We start from the raw sequence: 22,966 nt of genomic DNA on the forward strand, positions 1-22,966 counted from the left end.
AAGACCCAAGGTGGCTGCTGTCCTCCAGTCTGAGACACTCTGGTAAGAGCCGGTCTTAGGGGAACAACCGAGGCAATTTTGAGGCAAGGGAGACAACTTCAGGAAACCTAGCTGTGTATTTGGTGTTCTTAGAGCCACAGGGACAGGGCACTGTTGTGTGTGTGTGCACGTGCGTGGGTGAATTTTATTCTTTCTCAATGTTGCAGCTTATGTAAGAGAAAAAACTTGCTGCAGGAGACCTGGGTTGTAGTACAAGTTATGACTACTTCCCTGTGTGAGCCTGAGCAAATTGCCTGACCTCTCTGGGCTCTAAGATTCCTTCTAGTTCTGAGATTCCAGGTCGTGGGCAGGTAATGTGCTCAGACAAGGTAATAAGAAATTTTGAGCTCCCACAGAATATTTGAATAATTGGATGGCTTTTCAGTGAGGCACAAATAGGACATTTTAAAAGCCATCAAGCTAGGCAGGCACTGCCCTCACTTAGTGCTCAGCCCAGGTTCGCCTCCTTAGCCCCAGAAGTTTCAGGAGGAGACAAGCAGGGCTGCCGACTTTGTTAGCATTATTATAACAAGTTGTATTTCCAGCCATTTTCCACACCATCGAAGCCCTTTCTCATCTATTATTTCACTTCAGGCATCAATTTATCTCATTGCCTCCACGAAAGCAGGCCGCATATGTAACAGGTTTCGAGGGAATCTTCATTTCTGATGAAAGATTACTGCAAGCGTATTCAAACCACAGCTGCTGCAACCCTGCAGAGTAAAGCCCTACCAGGCTCCTAACAAGCCACTAGGCTTGTAGGCTGCAGGGGAGGAGTGGTGACGACATCTGGAAACAGCGCCCCCGTAGCACTTGCAGTCTTTCAGCTGGGACTGAAACTGCTCCGAAATGGCCTGATGACAGGTACATAAGAGGGGATGCCTCCTCAGCTCTGTTCCTAGGTTGGGGGCCTAGGAGGGTCAGATCTAGGTGAGTGAGGTGTGAGGCTGAGAGCCTGTGGTCAGAGTTTTCGCTTGTGCCACACCTGGTGAGGCTTCCTGGTGGTCTGGGTTTCTTGAGTGGCAAGACCTCCTTTGTCACCTACTCCACTGACACCTGTCTATTGACACTTGGTTCTTGGCAAAGCCCAGAAGTCCCACCAGGTTGGACAGGGGGCTGAGGGCCTTGGTGGAGGGAGCAGGGCATACTGTTGGGAGTTGTCTCTGTGCACCCTGCCTCCTGGAATCAGGGCAACTTAATGTCCCAAACAGCTGAGCAGTGAACCAGCAAGTACTCAGGCTTCAATGAGGCTGGAGAATGACAAGGTCCTGTGGCAATAGCCTTAACAGTTCCAGCAGAACAAAGCATTCTCTCATTTGACTTGACAACAGGGACCTTAGAGATTGGGGATTCTGAATTTGGTTGAGGTTTTGCCTAGAATGACATCCTTATTAGCAAAGTAAGAGATTGTTGTTGCTGGTCACAGGGCTTCTCTAAAATCTGAACTGGACAGTCTTCTCCTGAGTGAAAATTTCCATTTCCTTTTCTTACTTCATTTATTCCCTGGTTTTGTCTCTTCATACCTCAGCCATCATTTTTACTTCTGTTTCATTTAATGAGTTGATATTTCAAATGCCATCATTTTTTACCTCTATTTCATTTAATGATTTGGTATTTCCAATTCCTGCCTGGGTGTCTTTTTCCTCTAATTTGTCTACCTTCAAGGCCGTCTTTTCTGGAGAAGTGACTCTTCCCACCCCTCCTCCTGCAGCCCACCCCCTTGCTGCAAGGGATCCTATATTCTTGGGAGCAAGGGCGGGGCACATTCTTGATTTCTATCTGGTTTGTCTGCTTTGACCTGTCCCTGGCTCCCAGCTTAGCTCTTGGTTTCCTTGGAACACAAGAGTGTATGCAATTTGAGAGTAGGGCATGTTTTCTACTCACTTGGCTTTCTCTTGACTTCTAGTTATACAGTCAGTACTCAGTAAAGGTTTTTTGACTGGATGATGGCTTAATTGTTGGTGTAGTCCTACGTAAAGATTTTACAACTTTAATTTAGTCTTGGAAAATTCTTATTAAGGTTCAAGTGTGATTTTTTTTCGGTGTGAACCCCATGCAGTAACTCTAATAGCAGAAGTCCTGATGGACAGTGCTGTATATATACATATAAATCAGTGGTAATGGGCATGCAGCTCATTGGTATGTAAATAGTGCGTCTAAATGATTGGGAGGAAGATGTGTTTTACATACCATCCTTTCAATTTTGTGTTAGGTAACTAATAACTATAATAGATTAATAGCTAACATCTATTAAGTGCTTCCAACGTGTACTAAGCATTATATCTGCATAGCCTCATTTAATATTCACACCAACCCAAAGAAGTGGGCATTGTTATCACCATTCTTCATTTTTTGATGAAAGAAATTGAGGCTTGGGAAAGTTAAATAACTTACTCAATGCCTCACAATGAAGAGCAGAGCCAAGACTCCACCTAAGATCTGTCAGACACTAAAGAATTGTCTGTAAAGAAATAATTGTTAAGCAGAGGTAAATATTAGCCCAGAAACTAACCAGATGGTTAAATGTCCTTATTAGGTGGGGTGGCCATCCAGTTCGGGGACATAGGGCTTTCAATGCTCAAACTGTCTCAGGGAAACTAGGATGGTTGGTCATCCTATTATTAGGAGACTATACCTAGACTGTATCTTTTGAAAATGCTTCTGAAACTGAAAAACTCAGGAGGCACATAGAACATGCTGGGCAAACAGCTAAAATTTCCAACTGAAATGTAGCCTATTAAAAACATGCAAAATTGAAATATGAGGGGCCTTAGTTCTCTGATCAGTAAGGTGCAGCAAGCTGACATGGGAGCTTTAGCCATATTCTGTTGTTGTCACTGCTGTTATAATGTCAAATTTATTTCTAAGATTTTATCCAAGCCTCCTTAGTCAGTTCTATTCTGCCTTGGGCCCCCAAACCCACCTGCCCAATGTGATCTGAGATATTCTGAATCTGAGTTCCCTTCCAACTCTGAAAGCCCTAGGAGTCTACCTTTAAGCTTCTGAGCTAGCAACAAGTGGTCCCACACTTAGATCCTCAGAAAATAATAACAGCAAAGATTTTGAATTGTTTTATGTGTGCTAATTCATTTAATCTTCCCTATTGATTTGATATATAGTAGTAAGGGGAAAGATATAGATTCAGAGATCAGGCTTCCAAGAAAAATTTGCATGAAAATTATTTGTGCTTCTCTGTGTCTTCGATCTAAGATTTCATAAATGTGTGTTCCTGCACCTGATTTCTGAGGATGTAGCCACTTACATGGTGTGATTTGAGGAGCAAAACTCTCCCACCTGCCTACTGTAGTGCCTAAATTCATACTGTAAGATCAGTTCTCTGTCCCTAAACCATCTAAAACCTCTCTCCCATAGCACAGTGGTATGTGGACCACATTGTGAGAAATCCTGAGTTAGAGATTGCAACCCTTTGTCAACTAATTTGCCATTTGATTTTGAGGACGGAGTTCTTTGCAGTAGAGAGGTTTGGGTTTCTGTGTGCTTAAGTCTGTCATTCTTTGCTTTTGTGATTTTTGTTTTTGGTATCAAGCTTTGAAAGTCCTTCCCTAGCCCAAGGTAATTTAAAATAACTATTTCCCAAGTGCCTAGTGGTCTGACAAAGAATAAGCACTCTTGGATTAAGGCAGTTCTCTGTTGAAAAACACAAATGTGTTTGCAAACTTAACATTTCATGGTTTGTAGATCTCATGAGAACCTTGATATGTAAGAAATTGTCTTTTTGCTGACGCACAGATGTAAATTCCATGTGTTAAGAGGCTTTGGGCAGTGAGTGACCCTAGTGCTTTACCAGCATTTACTATATATATTACATATGTACGTGTGTGTTTTATATATGTAAATAAAGTATATGTATATATTAGATATCTACATATATAATAGTAAAGTATATATAACATGAAATTTGTCATTTTTAAATGTACAATTTAGTGGCATTAGGTATATTCACAGCGTTGTGCAGCCATCATCATTATCCATTTCCAGAACTCTGTCATCATCCCAAACAGAATCTCTGTACCTATTAAATAATAACTCTCTATTGTCCCTCCCCTAGCTCCTGGTAACCTCTATTCTACTTTCTGTCTCTATGAATTTGCCTAGTCTAGGTATTTCGTATACATGGAGTCATACAATATGTGGCCTTTTGTGTCTGGCTTCTTTCACTTAGCATAATGTTTTCAAGGTCCATCCATATAGCAGTACTTCATTCCTTTTTATGACTGAATAATGTTCCGTTGTATGGATACACCACATTCTGTTTAATCCATTCATTTGTCCATGGATGCTTGGGTTGTTTCCACCTCTTGGTTATGGGGAAGAATGCCACTATGAACATTGGTGTACAGGTATCTTTTTGAGTCCCTTCTTTCAATTCTTTCGAGTCTCTACCTAGGAGTGGAGTTGCCCAGCACCTGTGTCTCATCCCAATTTTGTGGTCCTCTACTATGGTCAGTTCATACGTAGTAATGCCTATGAAATGAGCGAGCATCTGTTTCTTTGTGGAGAATACCCCCTCCCTGAGTCGGCTGCTTGTGCTAGTGGTTATAATGAAAAGAAAGCTAAGACATTTAACAAAATGATAGAAATAGAAGTTTTAGGGGGGAAATGAGATGCTTTCGAAATGCTCATGAATTAGGGACTGGCAAAAGTTTGAGTGTATCTCTCTCATGAATGGCCAGGTTTACTACCCAGGGTTTACTTGTTGAAAGAATAACGCCTGACTTCTTTACTCGTCATTGACTACTTTGCATGGATCTGTTTATCAGAATTTCCTTCGGGGTGACAGTTCACTGGGAGTATGGGTCTGTGGGAATGTAGCATGGGAAAGTCAAGTTTGGAGAAGAGAAGCTGAGAGACAGGGCCAGAGTCCTTGAAAGGCCTGCTACACAGTGTGGGGCTTTGAGCAGCGTGAGAGTTCTGGATGGATGGGTCCTGCTCTTCAAGAAAGGTGGCAGGAACAGAACGTGAACTTCACCTCCTCCTCCAGTTTACCAGGACGGGACGCATGTGAGCCCACACCCCAGAAAATAACTCTTTCCAGGGTGACCTTATGTTCCCTCCCACCTGAAGAGAAGGTTAACAATCCTGCTTATATTTGCACTTCCAGATAAACTAACAAGCTCTCAATTCCAGGTAGAGTGTTGGCTCCTTTCCATAATTGGTCCTGAAGGCCAGGAAGTCTGGGTAAATGGAGATGGATGTGTCTGGCCCAGGCTGCCAGGGTCTCTGGGTCCCCTAAGTGATGGAGCCCAGCAGAGCACTTGCCTGCACCTTGTGGGCAGGTTAAGAGGAATAAGGTCGGCGGCATCTGCACCTGGTGGTGGCCATTGCGCTGTGTTTGCTCATCACAATTCTGCTCCTACCTGAACTTTCTCCTCTTATGTAAGGCATCCCTCAAGATAACTACAAAGCCATAATCTGCCATGGCTGGCTGGGTTTACATAACAAATTGGTTGGTGTCATGCAATAGCCTCTTCAGCCCTGGAGAAGCCAACGTGCTGAGTGGACCTGAAGCTTGGGCCCATTTGGTGGGACACTCTGTGTGCTCAGTGCACTCAAGGGAGAGCATTCCTTGACCACAGGGGTCAAAAAAGATAAAATTTCCCTTTTAGATGAAGAGGGCAATAATGGCCCAGGACATGTGCCTGCAATAATGGGACAAGGGTTAGGGCTTCGCTGTGGGGCTGCAGCTTTGGCAGAGCAGGTTCTTCTTAGAACCCTGTGGGCTAATGGGATCTCTGTGAAGGCCAGAAGGCTAGTTCCCAGCCTCAGAGCAGGTTTGATGAGGACTCAGGTCAGGGGAATGGCTTATGGAAGCCACTGTGTACCATGCCGAAATCTAGCTTCGCTAAGAAGTCAGAGTGAGGATAAAACGGGGGTCTGTGAGACTAGAAAACAAGGTTTTCCAAATGCTAATCCAGGCAGGAGGGAATCTTATAAAGGGGCAAATTCACTTGGACCTTCTAGCTGGAAATCCCTGTCCCAAAGTAGCTATTGCTCTTTTAGAAACAGTTTAATAGGTGTGAGATCCCAGCCAGCACGGGGAGACTGACTGGGAAGCTTCCCATTGTGCAGACACTTGCCCAAGGGGAAGCAGGAGCTAGCAGCATGCTGGTCAGTGATGCCCCAGGCACGCTATCAGCCTTCCTCCCCCGGGAGCCACTTTCCTCAAATAGACCCAGCTTGAAATCAGGCCCCTGCCTGTGGACGGAGCCCCACAGGGACCTTCCCCATCCTTCCTTGAAGGAAGAATTTACTCACGAAACAGCCTTGGGTATTCAACCTACTTCCTCTTGTCTTCTCTTCAGGGGAGATGGAGAGCAGCTGCTCACAGCTTAGGGATCTGGCCAAGATTCCCAGTCTGAGGTTTCCTGGCTGGTGATTGGCTACAGCTATCCCTGAGGAAGAAAGGGATGAGAAGTGAGAGGAAGGGAAGTGGTTCCAGCGGCTCCTTCCTGGCTTACCCCCCACCCCCAACTACACACACACACACACACACAGACACACACACCCCTCCCTTTAGTCTCACTCCCAGACTGGGCTGGGCCTGGGCCAGCCTGAGGGCCCTGACTCATATCTCGCGTAGTGCCTTATGTAACAGAGCCAGGTTACTGAGGCATCAAGCTTCTGCTTGCTCAGTGGCAGGCTTCCCTGGGGCCAGGCATTCAGAAGCCTGCTGGGGGTCTAAGTAGAACTCACCAGACTTCCAAAGGAAAAGCCTGCTGTCCCTAGTGGCAGGCCAGCAGTCTGCTCAGAGGCAGGTGCCAGGCTGTGAAGGGGATTCCCCCCTGAGCCCCCACACTGAGCAGCAAATGTCAGCAGGCAGGTGAGCTGCTGTGGGCTTAGTGTGTTTTGGGGTGTTTTTTGCAGGATCGGGGGCTCCTGCTATCACCTGATCATATAGTGCTAAAGAGACAGCCTGATGCATCTGGAGAGGCCCCAGAACAGGTGTCAGAAGTCCTTCCTTTTATAGCTGCTTGTTGATTCAGGTACTGTTCTGGAGACCTTGGGGAGAAGGGTTTCCCAGAAGCCAGAGGAGCTTTTTAAAGGAAGGCCCTAAAAGAGCCAATTCCCAATGCATTCTCCATGCAGTCTCAAAGTCCCCAGGCTGGCCTGAATTCACAGTGACATTTAGCTCTCTTCCAGGCCTGTTCAGAAAGTTGCATGACTGGCTTGGTGCAACTGAGCCCCCAGTAAAGTGGGGCTTGCTGAATTCTATGATGTATTTCTCTAATAAGCTCATCTGACTATCCACAACACAGAATAGCCCCACCAGTCTGATATTCCATTGGCTCAAAGTTTGTGACTCAGCCAATAGGTTCTCTTTTTCTCTTTCCTTGTCTTTGCCCAGCCTATCCCGCTGTGTCACCAGCAGGTAAATGGCTCACCAGGCTGAGGGTAGTTGGGGACACTGCTCTTCCATCCAAGAAGAAGAGGAAGAGACAGGGAAATAAAGGTGCCATGGGAATTACCAGCAAGCATGATTTGTATCCAAAGCTCAAATTCATGACTCCTCAGACAAGCTCAAGACCACCATCCCAGGGCTCAGGACAGCCAGACACCCCAAATCCCCTGAATCATAGCCAGAATTCAGTGAAAACTAGGGGTAGGGGCTGAGGTGGAGGTGCAGAATTTCCCTTTCTTGAGACCCCTGCCAGGCCTCCAGCCCCTCACTTCTCCCTATCCCCGCACCCTTTCAGTAAGTTGCAGTAAAAAAAGTAAATAAAATAAAAAGAGTAAGAAAATCCCTTTAGGGTTTTCAGGCAATACACCCTGCCTACCCAGGTGCACAGGGAAATGAATGACGGCAGCGCCTCACTCAACCTTGTACTGAGCAACCAAGCACTTCAGTTGAACAGTTGATCAATCCATCATTTATTGACCAAGGGCCTGCTATTTATCCAGTGCTTACAGCGAATTTTTCAAATACCTAGCCCGCTAAGCCCTGTAGAGGACACGGGAGGCAGCAGAGGCCAGGGCCAGGCTCAGGGGAGCAGAGAGTGATACAGCTTCACCCTAAGGCCGGCAGGGAACAGAGCAGGCCACGTTGGAGCTGCTTCTTCTTGAGGGAAAGGCCTCAAGCTTACTGCTCCGTGCGTCTGCAGGTCCGGAGCTTAGGCAGTGCCAAAGCAAACTAGGAAGGGAGAGTCTATGGCGGCGGCTTCCAGCAGGGACTTAAAGAATGGCTTGGCTCTGGCCTGGTGGGAAGCGGCTGTGGGGCTCTCTGGTTGGGAGAGGGGAGGAGAACCTTGCCAGTCCAGCGGGGCTCATGGGTTGATCAGGTCAAGTCCGGATCAGAAAGAGCTATCCCTGGGGTGGGGACAGCAAGGAACACTTTCCATTCTTCCTGGGCTGAAACTGAGAGGCACCCAGCTTCAGGAACGAGAAGCCTATTCTGCCTTTATCTCATGGCCCCTCCCTGACTCGGGGCAAGCTGGCCCCTAGTAGCCTCCCCTCAGATACCTAGCTAGTCTTGGGTAGGCAGAGGCCTTCAGGGCCAGGGAGCAAGAAGGCCCCTCTTCTTGATGTTTGCAGAGAACTTTGGAACCAGGGGGGTTGAGTTTGGGAGTGCAGTTGAGGATGGGGAGCAGAGGAACCAGGAGAGTGTGGCTTCACATATGTGAACCTCTGGCCTCTGTCTCCCCCAGGCCCCTCCTGAGGGTGGTAACAGATCCAGGAGGATGTCAAGGTGCTGCCATGAGAATATATATACCATTCACCCTAATCTGTCTGGAAAGAAGTTGATGGTGGCCCCACAGGGTGTCATCTTAGCCTTGTTTGTATCTTAGTCAAACCCTTCTTCCCCAGATGCCCTATAAATGCCCCTGGGGTTGGGCTGAGGAAGGAGGGAAGCCTGAAGCTGACAGGAAAGGAGGGTTGGAGTAGCAAAAGGAACCAGCCTCAGGTCGCCTGGGGAAGAAGGGTGCTGCTTATCGTTAGCACCTTGCTTTCTGGGTCCCTCTCCCCTCAGGCTGATAACCTGGGCATCCATGCCCACACCCTTTCCCACCAGTGCTCTGAAGAATCCACATTTTATGTTCATGAACAGATTCAGTCAACAACAAATATCTCTTGCATACCTTCCATGTGCCAGGCTCACTGTTAGGCACTGGGAATAGAACGGGAAACTCACAAAAGGCATGGGTGCAGCCATCCTGGAATAGCCAGTGGAATGGGGGAGATGGACATTAACCCAACAGTCACACTCATGAATGTATAATTACAAAGTTTAAGTGCCGAGAGAAAAAAAGCATTAAGCTTCTGTCAGAGAGAATAACAAAGGATCAGACAAAGCTTCCTGAGGAAGTGATATTGAGCTAAAGAAATGAATCTCTATTGCTGAAATTCTAATTATCAGACCCAGGCCAAAGGACACATGTTCAGACAGAGGGCTTTCTCAGGACCCCCGAAGTCATACCATTAGGTAGCTGCTCACACTCTTGGAAATATTTCTAAGCCATGAGCGGCCAGCAGGTCCAAAAGGGGAGGACTGACAACATCCTGACAAGAGGAAGAGATGAGTTTGAAGCCTACAGGGCAGCTAGTACTTAATGTCATCCTTCGCTAAAAATAGTCCATGACAGTATGGAAATGCGTAAAGGCTGGCCCTGGGGACCAGTGATAAAGTGGGTATAGCCTATGGAGAGGAAAATTTGTTTTTGTAAATTATTTACTGTAAAGAAAACAAGAAAGGGGAGGGTCGTCTGGGTTTTCTTTTCCCTTTGCGGGCCTCCTTCTGAGTTATGAATGCTTCTCATTGTACAGAGGCAGTGGGGCACAGAGCTTCGGGCTACAGTCCTTTCTGGGGCCTGGGGTGTAAATTTTCTGGGCTGCAAATGTCAGATATTTGTCCAGGCTGAAAAACAGCCTGAATGCAGAAGGGAAGAGAGGCTTGTTTAACCAACGGGAGGTAAACCTTGGACTTCAGGGAGCTGCGGGGCCAGGCAAAAGGAACTAAGATGATTGATCTGAGAGGAGTTTAAGGGTGGGCCAGAGGGTGGTAAAGAGAGAGGAGAGAGGTTGATCTTCAAATATAAAAAAAGTCGCAACTCGGAGATGGTGACTAGTTGTTTCCAAACCACACTAGGAACAGAACAAGAGGAAATAGGCCTCTACTGTAGCATGAAGAATTGTGATTAGATAGCAGAAAGAACTTCCTGACTACAAGCTTTCAGAGAAGCTAGACAAAATTACCAAGAGATGTTATATTACAATATGGGGAAGGTGGTGACAGTGGCAAAAAAGAACTGGATGAAAGTACTAGAGGGCTGGTTATAAGGACCATGGACAGAAGGGACAGACAAGTGGGGAAAGCAAAGGAGTCAGAAGCAGGTGCTTACAAGGAAAAGGAAAGCACATGTGGGAGAGATGAAAATGTTTTCAGGCAAATACCTTCATAATGAAAATGTGTATGAACTCTCCATTGGAGGTCAGTCATGGAAACTAGCATATACTGTCCCAGGGCTGGAATCGTATTGGGGAATGCACTGAGGAGCTGGTAGGTTCCCTCCGCATCCTTCAGCCTTCTTATCTCCTGGTCAGATTAGCTTCAATGGGACACCCATTCTCTACAGTCTAACAATTTGGGGAAGCACCTCAGTGCTGAGGGCATTGGAATAAGACTGCTCACCACAAGTGCTTGGGGAGAAGGAGGAGTTCTCCTTCCACACACCCAATGAAAATCAGACACAGGGGATAAAGTGGCAGCCAACAAGCCAGGCAAGATCCCTGTGGCAGGATATTTACAATGGTGGTGGAGACAGACATCAAATAATAATTGCACAAATAACTGTATCTTTACAATTGATCATAATGAAGGAAAGGTGCAGGAAGCTGTGAGAACACAGGCTAAGGGGGCTTCCCCCAGGATTAGAAAATCCACAAAAAGAAAAATCACCTTGTTAAAACCTTGGGCACTGCATGTGCTCCTCTGTGAGGGATTCTTGCGCTAAATCAGTAGCCAGGAAAGTTAAAATGAACTCAGTCATAGCTAATACCCTAAGATGTGGACTTGGAAGTTCCTCTGGCTCACTGGGGCCCTCAGTTAGGAGCCGACCCCCAAGGAAATTTTCTCATTACCAACATCAAGCAGCCTTGATTTAGGCAGAGTGAGTCTCTGAGGGCCATAATGGCCTATCCGCTGAAAATCAGGATCAGAAAGACTTTGAAGAGCTCATCACCTACCAGATGAAAAGGATGAAGGTCAGTGAAGAGAATAAAGAACTAATGCACTGAAAATTATGCTTGAAACTAGCCCCCCAAAATGACCATGTCTCCAAAATGCTGTGCCTTCAGTATCCTATTCAAATGTGGGAGGCTTTGCTAGTGTATTCTAGTATTAGCTGCAAGGTGTGCCTAGGGCTTCTGAGTCCTGGGGAGCCAGGAACCTAGAGAGGCAGGGCCCCACTCCACTGTTTCCCATTCCTCTCACAGAGGGGTGGGAGGTGCTGGCCCTTGTGTGGAACTGGAATGGGCTTCTTCACCCTCAAAAAACCCTTGAGGGGCCACCGAAGAGTAGAGAAGGACATTCACCCCCATGTGTTCCTGAAGCACAGGGGCTTCGCGTCTGATAAGACTATACCATTGACAGACTCAGTGACCTTTGCAAGTGACTTCTCCAGACCTCAGTCCCCTTATTTAGAAAATGGTGGAAGTGTGGTTGGGAAGGTTAAGTGAGAGGACGCTCCCCAGATGCACTCAGTAAAGGGAAGCCTTCTTTATCATTAGGCAAGTCATATGTGGAACCGGAACAGAACCTTTTCAGACTTGCTTCACCTCTCTGTCTCAGAAGTCCCCTCACCAACCTCTCCCCTTGCTCCATCAATCACACACCCTCTCCCACCCAAAGCCAGCTAACACCCACAACTCAGTCTGGCATGCTTTCTGCCTGTCAAGGTTTGCTCTCCGAACCTTCTTCATTCACACTCAGGTATAAACAACTAAGAAGGCTTCTGGTTTTCCTCCTGTTGGAGGCATGAGCTGCTGGGAGCTTTGCAATTTTGACCAGAGATCAAAAGCTACAGAAGCACGAGGGCTCCCTACTGGCATTGCTAGTGAATGGAGAAGGATTTCAGAGGGTGGTAGAGACAGAGACTGCCTCTTCAAGACCCTGAGCTTGCCCTACCCAGGATTGGTGGCCGGCACCTTCTGCTTCCACATGCATCTTAGCCGGGGATACAGGCTCAAAACCAGTAGGGCTTCTGCAGCCATTAGATCTGAACCCCTCTCTTTACAGATAAGGAAACTGAGGCCCAGAGATGGGTGGGTACCTGCCCCAAACCAAACAGCCAATTAGTGACCAGCTGAAACGAGAAACCAGGTCTCCTGATTCTCTGATCCAATGGTCTTACGACTTCTCGTCTCTAGACGGCTGTGCCCATCCCATCCCAGTAGGTACACAGCATCTCCATGCCAGGAGACCAGCTTTGGGTCCACCTGATGCCAAAAACGGTGTTTTTTTATTTGATTTTATTTAATGGAATTGACCAGCGGTTTGGGTGTTATGGAGTCCCAGCCCTGGAATCCTGCTTCTACTCAGGCTGGGGCTGCATGCCACAGCCACAGTCATGCAAGGGGGACAGAAAGGCCTGCTGTTCAGGTTGGAAAAGAAATCAGTTGCTGAAACATTGGTCTTTTTGAAAGTTCCAACCACAGGGGCTGGCTGGCAGAGCTGCCGTCTGGGCTCCCCCAGAGGATCCGGCCCTCCCCTTCAGTCTGAGAGTTAGTTTAGGAAGCTGGCCCGGCCTCGGCAGAAGATCCGGAGGGCAGTGTTGGCCCCAGGAGCTCCAGCCTTCCCTCAGAGCCTGGGAGCCCACGAAGGCACTCAGGGCCGGGAACTTCCTCCCGCCTCCACAGCTGAGCCAGCCCAGGCTGGCCCCGAGGCTCCCTGAGCACTTTTTCTTCTGAGCCTGGAAAAGAGTTTCCAGTTGCTCCCGCCCTAGCCCGGCAGCTACAGAGATAGAGCTAGAGAGTGAGAGGGAGGCAGAAGCAGAGAAAGAGAGAGGGGGAGAGGGGAGAGAGAGAGAGAGAGAAACCAACCACAGTGCAGCCAGGCAATCAAGGTTTCCCTGGGCAGCAGTGAGATGAAGGGGGAAAGGCTGGAGGAGCCACAGCTTGGGGAGGACCCTGAACTCGTGGAGGAGGCACAGTTCCTGGAAGAGCTACAGCTTGAGGTGGTGGAAAGTGGGTCGGATTTGGATCCAGAAGATCTGGGTTCGAGTCCTGACTTTGCCACCAATCTGATGCTTGAGCTTGAGTAAGTAACTCCCTGCCCTTCTATGGGCTGCTTTCTCTACTTAAAAAATGGGGGAGGGGAGAGACAAGAAGGTTTCTAGGCTCTCTTCCAATTCAGATATTCTGGAAGACTATACCTCTAAAATCTTGATGTATGTAGATGGGATGCATGCACACTTGAAAGTCATTGAACCCCTGAATGTTAGAATGATGGGGGTGAGGAAGAAGGGGTTCACAAGAACAATAAAAGGAAAGGAGAAGATGGTAAATGTGTAAAGAGTCATGATCCCAAGAGAGGGTCTAGGCTGAACAGAACATTAGGGTCAATTTTCGGAACTCAAGGAATGAGTTAGTAAGGAGAACCAGGGTGTTTGGGGGTGTGGTCAGTGTGTAGTTACTAATTGGCCCTTTACCAAATGTCTCCCAGTGGCCCCTTCTGCCCCAAAGCTCAGGTCCTCAACCCAGGATGTATTTCTTGAGTTCTTCAAGTGTGTCTTTGTGGAAATTCTCATTTGAATTAGGGGGATTTTCAGGTCTTGGATGTTCACATCCAGATCTAAAAGACTGCCTAAGAAGAAAGACTAGATTGGCCCCCTGTCTTAGAAACCTGGTTTCTTGGTAAACCCCTACTTTCACCAGACCCACCGCTGCATGACTCAATGCAGGGCCCTTTGAGAATTTGACGGCTGCTATATATAGCTACTCTCCCCCACTGATGCAGAGATGAGCTACCAGAAACTAATCTGTTGGGTGAGTGTTGGTGTTTGGTACATTTCACTGCATTCAGAATGGGTCATCTCTCCCTGGGTTATATGGTGAGGGTCCATAGCCATAGTAGGTGACATTTCACTAACCAGACAGCTCCTGGCCAGGCCAAGGATGAGAGCTTGGGGTCCCTACATGGTGGATCATCTCCAATGTCCTCTGCCAATTGTGTACCCACCAGCCTCTCCACTGCTGGGAAAGCTGTGGTACGGAGAGTAAGTAGAAGAGGAACCACCCCCACCTGTCCAGACACCTGCCCACTGCCCTAGTGGCTCACCCTCAATGCCTCACGCTCTGCTCCCTCCTCCACTGTCCCTCCTTCTTCTTGGCTCACTCCGTTCAATCATTTCTTGCCCCTCAGTTAATCAATCATAGATTCCTATGGTTGCAAGTGACCTTAGAATTCCTGCAGGGAATAGTGCTGCACTAGATAGAGCCCTATGGTCCTCCTCGGTGCCTTAGGGGCTGCAGAAAGGAGAGAAGGGAGAAAGGGAGGAGAGAGTTGGGGGGAGGGAGGAGAGGCCAGGGTAAAGATGAATTTGAGGGAGGAAAGGGAAAGAGGGGAGAGTTTAAGAGGAGGACAGAAAAAAAGAGGGGAGGTTGATTGTGCCACCACCCTCACCAAATAGAGGTTACACCCCCCAAACAAACAAGGTCACAAATAAGAATCTGCATGTGTCTTTTAAAAGTTAGAAGGGTTTGGATCCTCACCTGGCTTGCATTTCCTCACCGAGGATTTTCAAGCTGGGCTGCCCTGAACTAGAAGGCATCTCCCAGTGGGTGGTGGAAGTTAGGGGTCTCTGAGAGCCTGGGGAGACGAGTGGCCAGAGCTCCCAGCCTCAGCCCCACCTCACTCAGTTCTGCCCCCTGAGGACTTTGTATCCAGAGTCCCTGAGAGTGTCCAGGTTAGACTGGTAGGGGGGAGGCAGAGGATGGGGATGGGGGATGTTTATCTTTTTAACAACAACAACAAAAAGCTATAAGCCACCGAAGGCCCTTAACTCTCCAGCCAAATCAGGACTCTCTTGTAAAGCATCCCCAGGGGTGGACACGCTGCTTCAGCTTGAGGGCATTTACCCAGAAGCCGGTTCCCTTGTTGGTTAGCCCTGATTGTTAGACAGTTGTTGTGTTTAGGCGATATTGGCACAATGTTTCTGGCTTGCAGAATGCTTTGGCCCCTCCTCTCGTGTTCTTGCTGCGGGGCTCCTTTGTCTCCTGACCACCTGGGGAGCAAGCTCAGAGGAGGCGGGGGTCGCTGGCTTCCCAGGGAAGACGGTGTTTCCAGCGAAGTGCACCACGTGCTCCCCGTTTCCCAGCGGGAGGTTGCTGGGACCCGGGCGAGCTCCGGGCTGGACAGGCATGCTACTGATGTGGGCTTGGGGCACTCCAGCCGAAGCAGCCCCTGGGGCCAGGGCTGAGGAAGTCCACTCCACAGAGGGCACTGTCCGAGTTAAGTGAGGTCTAGTGAGGAATTCTCAACAGGGAAATAGCTCGAGGGAAAGAGCACTTGACCGAGAATAAGGGCCCTGTGTTCTGCGGCAAACTCTAGCCTTGGCTGGGGCCAGCACCTTGAAAGGAGGAAAATAATAAGGGCCCGGGCCCTGGCCCTGAGAGGAAGACGTGAAGGAGGCAGGCTCAGGATGGCATCCCGGCCATTCGGTGGCCTAAAGCCCCGCCGGCTTTACATTGCAGGAGGAAATAAAGCCGTGCTTGTTGGCGGTGGGGGCCATCTGCGTGCACTATACAGAGAGCACTGTTCCCCCGAGTGTGGTAAACACACTCTAGTGGTGTGTAAGATGATTTTTGGTGGTATGTGGACTAACTTTGTTTTTCTATTTTTATAGCTATTAATTTATTTAACATGTATGGGGATGGGGAGTGTGTCTAACACATACACCATACGATTTCAAAAATATTTCCAAGGTCAAGGCATTTTTAAACAGTGAATCTGCTTGACGTTACATTAGAGAAAATATTAAATAAATAACGATACTGGCAGCCTTCAGTTATGGCTAGAATCTAGAGAGCGGTATGCACATCATTGGATTTGGGGCCATCCTACCACACTGTGTTAGCAGAGGCAGGCAATAGGAGCCATACAGTGTGATTTGAGATCATCTCATCCACGTACACCTAGCTGGAAGGCCCCCTCTGACAGCCCAATTCCAAGTGTAAGAACACGCCGCTATTTTTATATCCCTGGTGTCCTGCTCTGCCCCATGATACTCAACACTCAGATCAGCAGCAAGCCTTTCCCTGGCTCCAAGGCCCAGTCTCTACCATGCTGTGGCATACACAGGGACATGGCCACTGGGAAGCTGGTGGGGTAGTCCTCACCAGCTTCCACTGATTCTTCTCAGCATTGTTCATGGGCACATTTAACTCCAGTATAAGGACTATTTCCGGGAAGCAAGTGAAAGAGGTTCCAATTTTTCTCTGAATGCACAAAGCCACAGTAAAAGGACAGGAAATATGTCACTGTGGCAATTTCTCATGGACCTGTGCTGATTTCCGGACAGATTTGGGCAAGATTTGGTGGGAAATTTGTATAAAATCAAACTGTACAAGAGGGTTGCCGCTTCTGCCGGGAATTTGTGATGGGCTCTGTGTAAATAAGCTTGGACCATTTCCTCCTTCCATTGCCCTGAGATAGGGAACATGATTATTAGTCCGGCTTCCTCCAGGGCTCACCTTGCAGATTGTGAGGTGAGCCCTGGAAAGAAGCGGAAAGGTGATAAAGGGTCTGGTTTCCTGCTTTCCGCCTGGGTTGTACCTCAGGAGCCTTGCATGTCTTCCCTATGTTGCCCCTGGAGCTGTCTTCAGTAAAAGGCTCAAGCAGAGACAGCTAAGTTTCCAACACCTCTAAGAAAGAAAATACCACAATGTCCTTTGCTCGTATGTTCCAGTGTTTAACAACCTCTGCTCTCTGAAACTGTTCCTCCTAAATTCTGTCCTCCAGCTTCCTGATACACCTCTTAATATGCTTAAATGGTTGTTATTATGTCCTTTGTCAGCACTCTTTTCCAAATTGGCAAAATCTGTATTTTAAAAAAGACTTTGAACCAGGTTGTGTTTCTCCATCCCTTACACAATCTCCAAATTCTCCACCAGAAACTTCATTCTGTCCTCTGTAACAGCTAAGAGTATAGCAGACACATCTGTCTTTAGCCAATCACCCAAGTCTCTCCTCTGACCAGTGACACACATTTGCAAGATGGCAAGTTAGGAACAGAGCAAAATTTACTGGACCTTGGAGGATCCAATCACCTGCCCTACTCCCCTGAGTTAGCTGCCCCAAGAGAGACTGGAGCAGCCTAGGGTTTCATTAGTGGCCAATGGCCATGAAATAGAGAAGGAAGATGACCTCAGAGTTCCTACGGGCTTCTTTTCTATTTAGAGCATCCAGGATCATGCTTGTTCCTTAATGATACTAAATTGTGTGCGTACAATTCATTGCAGCCTCTGTCTTTAGCTGCCCTATCCACATAGCCCCATTCTTGTATCTGGATAGAGTCACATTTTGACTATCCATATATTCATTATCCACTTTGGGGACTATCCATAGCAGTCACTGAATCCCAGGTTACCCCCACCTCCCTCAAGCTGGTCTCCAGGTACTCAGGCATGTAAAGTCACTTTGACACCAGTCCATAAATAAAGAAGATTCTTGCAAAAATCAATTATCCACTCACACACAGGTTCCAAATACCATCATAGTTGAATTTCACGTGGCTGGGGTACCTAACACTGGAAGTGTGGCACAGAAAATCCAAAATAAAAGTTATACCAAATAAAAACATGTATAGCTAGCTTTGAAATTGCACTATAGGTCTAATTTTTTCCCAGTAGTTCTGCCTTCCTAATTATTTGGACTGATACGAAAATGAGCTTGCATCCCTGGAGTATACAGAAACCTCTCTTAGGAGAACCTAAGAGAGCCTAAGGGCGCAGGGAGAAGCTAAGCTGAGAACAAGCATTGCCACAGACATTTCCCAAAGTGGAAAAGCCACCCTGAAATACTTGGAAGTTGGGTTTCAGACATACAGAAGTCTTCTGTCTGTGTTGTTGGAATGTGTCATATGGTCGTTTATGGCATGGACTTGTCCAGGAAGGTCTAGAGGGCCTGTCCACCGGTACCTAGTTTGACTTGGGGAGACACAGGGCCAGGGAGTTGATAGGAAATCATAGTTCCCTTCTCCCTCTTCGCCATAGCCTGATGGCTGTTTCACTGTGCTTGGTCTCGTCGCCTGACCTATGTGAGTCTGAAGGAGGTGGTGCAATTCATCTGAGGAAAATCACGTCTGAGACAGGAAGGGGCACGGCAGCCTCTTCAGCCAAGGATTTATGTATCTGTCACAGGAGGGAAGTGTGAGCTGAGAAATGACTCCCAGAAGTGCTAGAATTGGAAGAGACAGCGCTGCTGCCTTTCACAGTCAGTAGTGTATTCATTCGGAATCGGGCTACCTCAGGAGGCCAGCATCCTGGCCCTTCCTCCCTTCCTCGAGTCCATCCTCCCTCCTCGCTCCTCTCTGGCTCAGCACACACTTAAGAAAACAGAGCAGAGCCTGCCAGGTGCACCCTGCCAGGGGCCAAGCTGTAGGTGAAGGGAGGAGAGCAGAGACTTGTTGCTGCTTTTCGCCTGGCAGTTAAAGGCCAAGGGGATGGACCCCAGACCCTCGAGCCAGCCATAGCAGCTTGCGGCTGATGCCTTGACATCGTGGCAGGCCCTGTGGCCACTTGGATGGAGAGGGTTCCTCCAGTCCCTGCAGCCCACAGAGGCTGGGGGCTCACTCGTTCTGGCTCTATCTCGACTTAATTCTTTGTCGTCTTTGTGAATTGAGTTTTGCATTTTTGCCTGCTGGCTGCATTTTTACCTATGGGCTCTCTGCTGAGCCTGGGACTGAGCCTTTCCTCCACGTCCCTTTCCCTGCTGCAAGGCTGCCAGGATTGCTCCTTTGGCAACATCACTAGGCTCCTGGGGTGTCTCTGGGGAATAGAAGCTGGGCGGCAGTGCTCCGTCTTTCGGGCTCTAGTTGTCCAAATGGCATCTAGCCTCTCCAATGCCAAGGGACCGCAGCTGTAAGGTCCAAACAGCTGTCTTTGGGAGCACCCACTCCACTCGGGTCTGTGCCCGGCACCAATGGAAACAGACTCCTGGCTTCCAGGTGCAGCTTTCTGTGTGTTCTTCTATTCTTTGTCTCCAGGGCGGGGGCTTGGCCAAGGGAGCAGATTCCCCGCCAGGACAAAGAACTAGTGACTGTTGTCACGCTCCTCTTCTCAGGAAGCAACGGGTGGGCCAGGCCAGGCCTTGAAGCCCAGTAGGGAAGGTGAACGGCACCCCTGGCTCCAGACCTCGTGCCTCCTCACGTGCGTGTGGTCCCAGCACTAAGTGGCAGGAGATGAGTCTGAATTCTGGGGAAATGCCTCAGTCTGGAGAGGAGATTTTTTATCTCTCTTGCTGTAAACTTAATTGCCAAATCTGAAACATTTCAGCCTGGGTAGAGGAAACAGGCACCTCCCTCAAAAAATGGTGAACTGGGTAGAACTGGTTTTGACACTCTCTTTTCTCCCCCATCCTCCCTTCTAGCATAGGCTCCCTCAAACTACCCCCAGCTGCTCAGAGCTCTCAGCTACAGGGTGATAGATAGCTCATGTTCCAGAACTTGCCTGATCTCTCCACCTCTTAACCATTCCTCTGGGGGAGGCTTGCTTTCTGCTACTGCTAATGTGATACAACAATCTAGCCAAGGTGTAAACAGCTGGTAGTAGCTGAATGTGCTTCCCCTGCCCAAGTCACATTTCTCTTTAGACCTGGACCTTTGATAGGAGTAAGCTAAGCGAGCACTGCAGGTTCAGCTAGGGGCTCATGGAGCTGACCTTTTGGGGCGAGGTTCTGCTCACCTTTAGCCCCTCAAATCGTACCAATCAGGTAGCCACCCTCTCCATCTCTGAGTACAGCCATCCTTTGGGATGTGGTTGACTTTAGCCAAGGGGACTGGGAGGGTCCTGGCTATGCCCTGCCCCCACCTCCATGTAAGCCCAGACACAGGGGGCAGGCACTGGGGAAAGGCTCCAGCTTAGCTAACTTCGGTGTAGGCCTCTGTGTTCTCCCATCACCAGCCAGCAGCCACTTTTGGAAGATGCTGGGAAGAAATTGGCAATCCCCCCTCATGTGTGTATGTGTGTGTGTGTGTGTGTACCTGACTCAGTTGACTTTTCCAGTATCTGAGAAAGCAAGAGTGAGGCAATTACTTGTAATAGCAAAACCATTCTCGTTTGAAGGGAGGAGCTCTAACCATTCACCAAGCAAGGGTTACAGCCCTTCCAAGGGTCTGTTGCAAAGCTATTTTTGGCTCATTTGCTCTTCTTTCCTCCTTGAGTTCTGTTCCTCCCCAGGTCCCTCAGGAGCCCCCCCTCCACCTCCTTCCCAGTGTCTGTGCTCACACAGGCTTATGCAGGGGAAGTAACCCTTCGCCAAGTGATTCTCTCATCCAACACATTTTCCGAGATGATCCCACTGCTCCTTTCCAGAAGAGCAGGGACAAAGACTGTCTGGGCCGGTGTAACGACCTCTTCCTCTCCGCCCAGGCACACCGGAATTCCAAATGCTCTCGTTTCCTTCGAGCGCAAATGGTTTTTGCTGCTGATCCTCTGCTCTGGGTTACCCATTTCCTGCTCAGCCCTGGCACAGCAAACGTGTCTCTGCAGCAGCTACCTCAGGGTAATTTGAGAAGGAGCTCTAGGCCACCACATGTGGAAAAGGAATCAGGGGAAGACACATGTGGAATAAGAATCTCCTAGAGAAAGATGCTGGGCTTTTGCAAAGGGCCTGAGTAATATAGAAATTCCAGCACCGGATGTTTCTCAGATGCCAGCATCATTTACTCTAAGGTGATTTTTTTATTGTTATTATTATATCCTCCTAGTTACAGTGACTCTAACGAAATCCCTGACACTGTTCCATCTGCCTTAAGGAGTCAGCAACCACCCATGTCCTGGCTGCATGAAAGTCTTGGCCACACATACCCCTATCCGGCTTGGAACCCTCAGCTTGTACCTGCAGTATCTGATCGGTTTCTGCCTAGTCAGTCATCTGTGCCCTGTCGCTGAGCCTGTTTGGGCAGGGAGGATGGGAAAATGGAGCAAGTGCTCCAGGAGGGCGCCTACTGTTTCCCCGCCCCCCAACTCCCTAGCTCTCTCTCCTTGGTCTATGTCTCAGGCTTCAGGACTCTAGTCCTGCCCAGTCCCAACACTCCCTGCTTGGAATGCCGGGTCCACAGTTGTGCTCACTCGCATTTCCACCACTCCTCTTCTGCCCAGCCCCTGGGCCAGTGGCAAATTTCTGTCTGACTGGCCGCTGAGCCCACCTAAAGATGTCTATTTCCTTCTGGCCTTTTCCTCCTCCCGTGCCAAGGATGCTCACAGACTAGAAGGAGCTGCTTCAGCAGACTCACCCTGGGGAGCAACTCCTCCCCCACCCAAAGCTAAGTGAAAAAGCAGGAGCCCTGCTCATGTTCGTTCATTTGGTCCCATCCTTTGTTTTACCCATTTGTAGACCCACGTTTTCCGTGGGTTTTCTAGCACGGATTTGCAAAGCTGCAGCCCCATCCTAGGGTGACCCGAGAATGCAGGCCTGGGACCCTAGACAAGGCTGCTGAGTAAACAAAAGGTGTTGACCCCAACTCTGTCTGCCTTTCTGTAGTGTTCTCTCATCCTCTTCTCTGTGCCTTGTACCCCCATTGCTCCAGGGCCCAGGCTGTGGCTGCCCCCTGGATGTCTGGAGCACCAGGTGCCAGGCAAGAGCTCCTGCTCCGCACTCCCAGTTTTCCAGTGTGCTCCTTTAGAGCCCTAGGGATCCACCAGAGTGATCTCAAGGGCAAGCAGAGAGCCCAGCCAGTGGGACTCCATGGGCCTTGCCTCAACTTCAGCTAGAATAGTTCTGCTTTCATCTGTTTTATAAATTGGGTTTCAATTGTGAGACTCTGTTTGAAAGAAAAGATTCACTTAAAAAAAATCACTACCCTAGGCTTTTCTCTCTCCATACCCAAATTAACCTATTCCTTCCTTGTCCTCTTTCCTCTGGCTCTGTACTCTGCTAGGGGACAATGAGGGGGTACGGCTAATCAAAGAGCCACCTCTACTGATGTGTTAGCTGGCTACAGGCTGGTTGGCAATGCCAGTGCCTTCACCCAGCAAAGATGGTGAGGAGGGAAGGCAAGTTGGCACTCTGCTCCTCCTCGTATCACGTGACTGCTTCCCCACCCATCATTAATAATAATCCCTCGCATTTGCATAGCACTTGACAATTTCCAAAGCGCTTTCACAGACTTTATCTTATTTGATCCTTTGGAAAGCCTGTGAAGGCCGCCAGGGCAGGGGCTGTTATTTACATTTTACAGACTCAGGAGACTCTGGAGACCATTTAATCACTGGTCTCTCTGAAGAGCTTGCTAAAGGGAGCTAGTCAGTATGAACTGAAGGGCTGGTTAAAAGGAAGGAGAGAGTTGGAACAAGGGTTATAAAAGGAATGACGGGGGAGGGAGATGAGGCTGAAGGGAATACCAGAGCCAACAGTTCCGCCCGGATCCCCCAGCCGGGTTTGTGAAACTTCTTAGAAATAGTATGGAAATTTGGGAAGGGCTGGCCCAAGGAGCCAGGGAGATTTCCCGTCCTTGTGATGGTGACTGCTTGAGCCCGCCACCATCCCTATCTTTCCTCATCCCCAGTTTACAAACCTAACCTGGTTGCACAACTCCCTTGAGGCTCAGGAGGCAGAGTGTCAAGTCCTAGAAATGGAAAGGCTCACAGAAATCATCTGGTCCCACCCCTCACCTTATAACAGAAGCCCAGAGACAGAAAAAGTCTTGCCCAAGGTCACACAGAGAAGCAGAGGCAGAGCTAGGCTGGTACCAAG

General features: G+C 48.6%; 1 protein-coding gene across 3 annotated transcripts in view; it reads left to right on the forward strand.

Moving 5' to 3' along the window:
- Nucleotides 1–22,966, forward strand: part of TSC22D3 (TSC22 domain family member 3) — a 59,669-nt gene that overhangs the window by 2,727 nt on the left and 33,976 nt on the right. The gene's annotated exons all lie outside the window — the stretch shown is intronic.

The sequence above is a fragment of the Camelus bactrianus genome, chromosome X (genome assembly GCF_048773025.1).
Source record: "Camelus bactrianus isolate YW-2024 breed Bactrian camel chromosome X, ASM4877302v1, whole genome shotgun sequence".
NCBI classification, from domain to species: Eukaryota; Metazoa; Chordata; class Mammalia; order Artiodactyla; family Camelidae; genus Camelus; species Camelus bactrianus.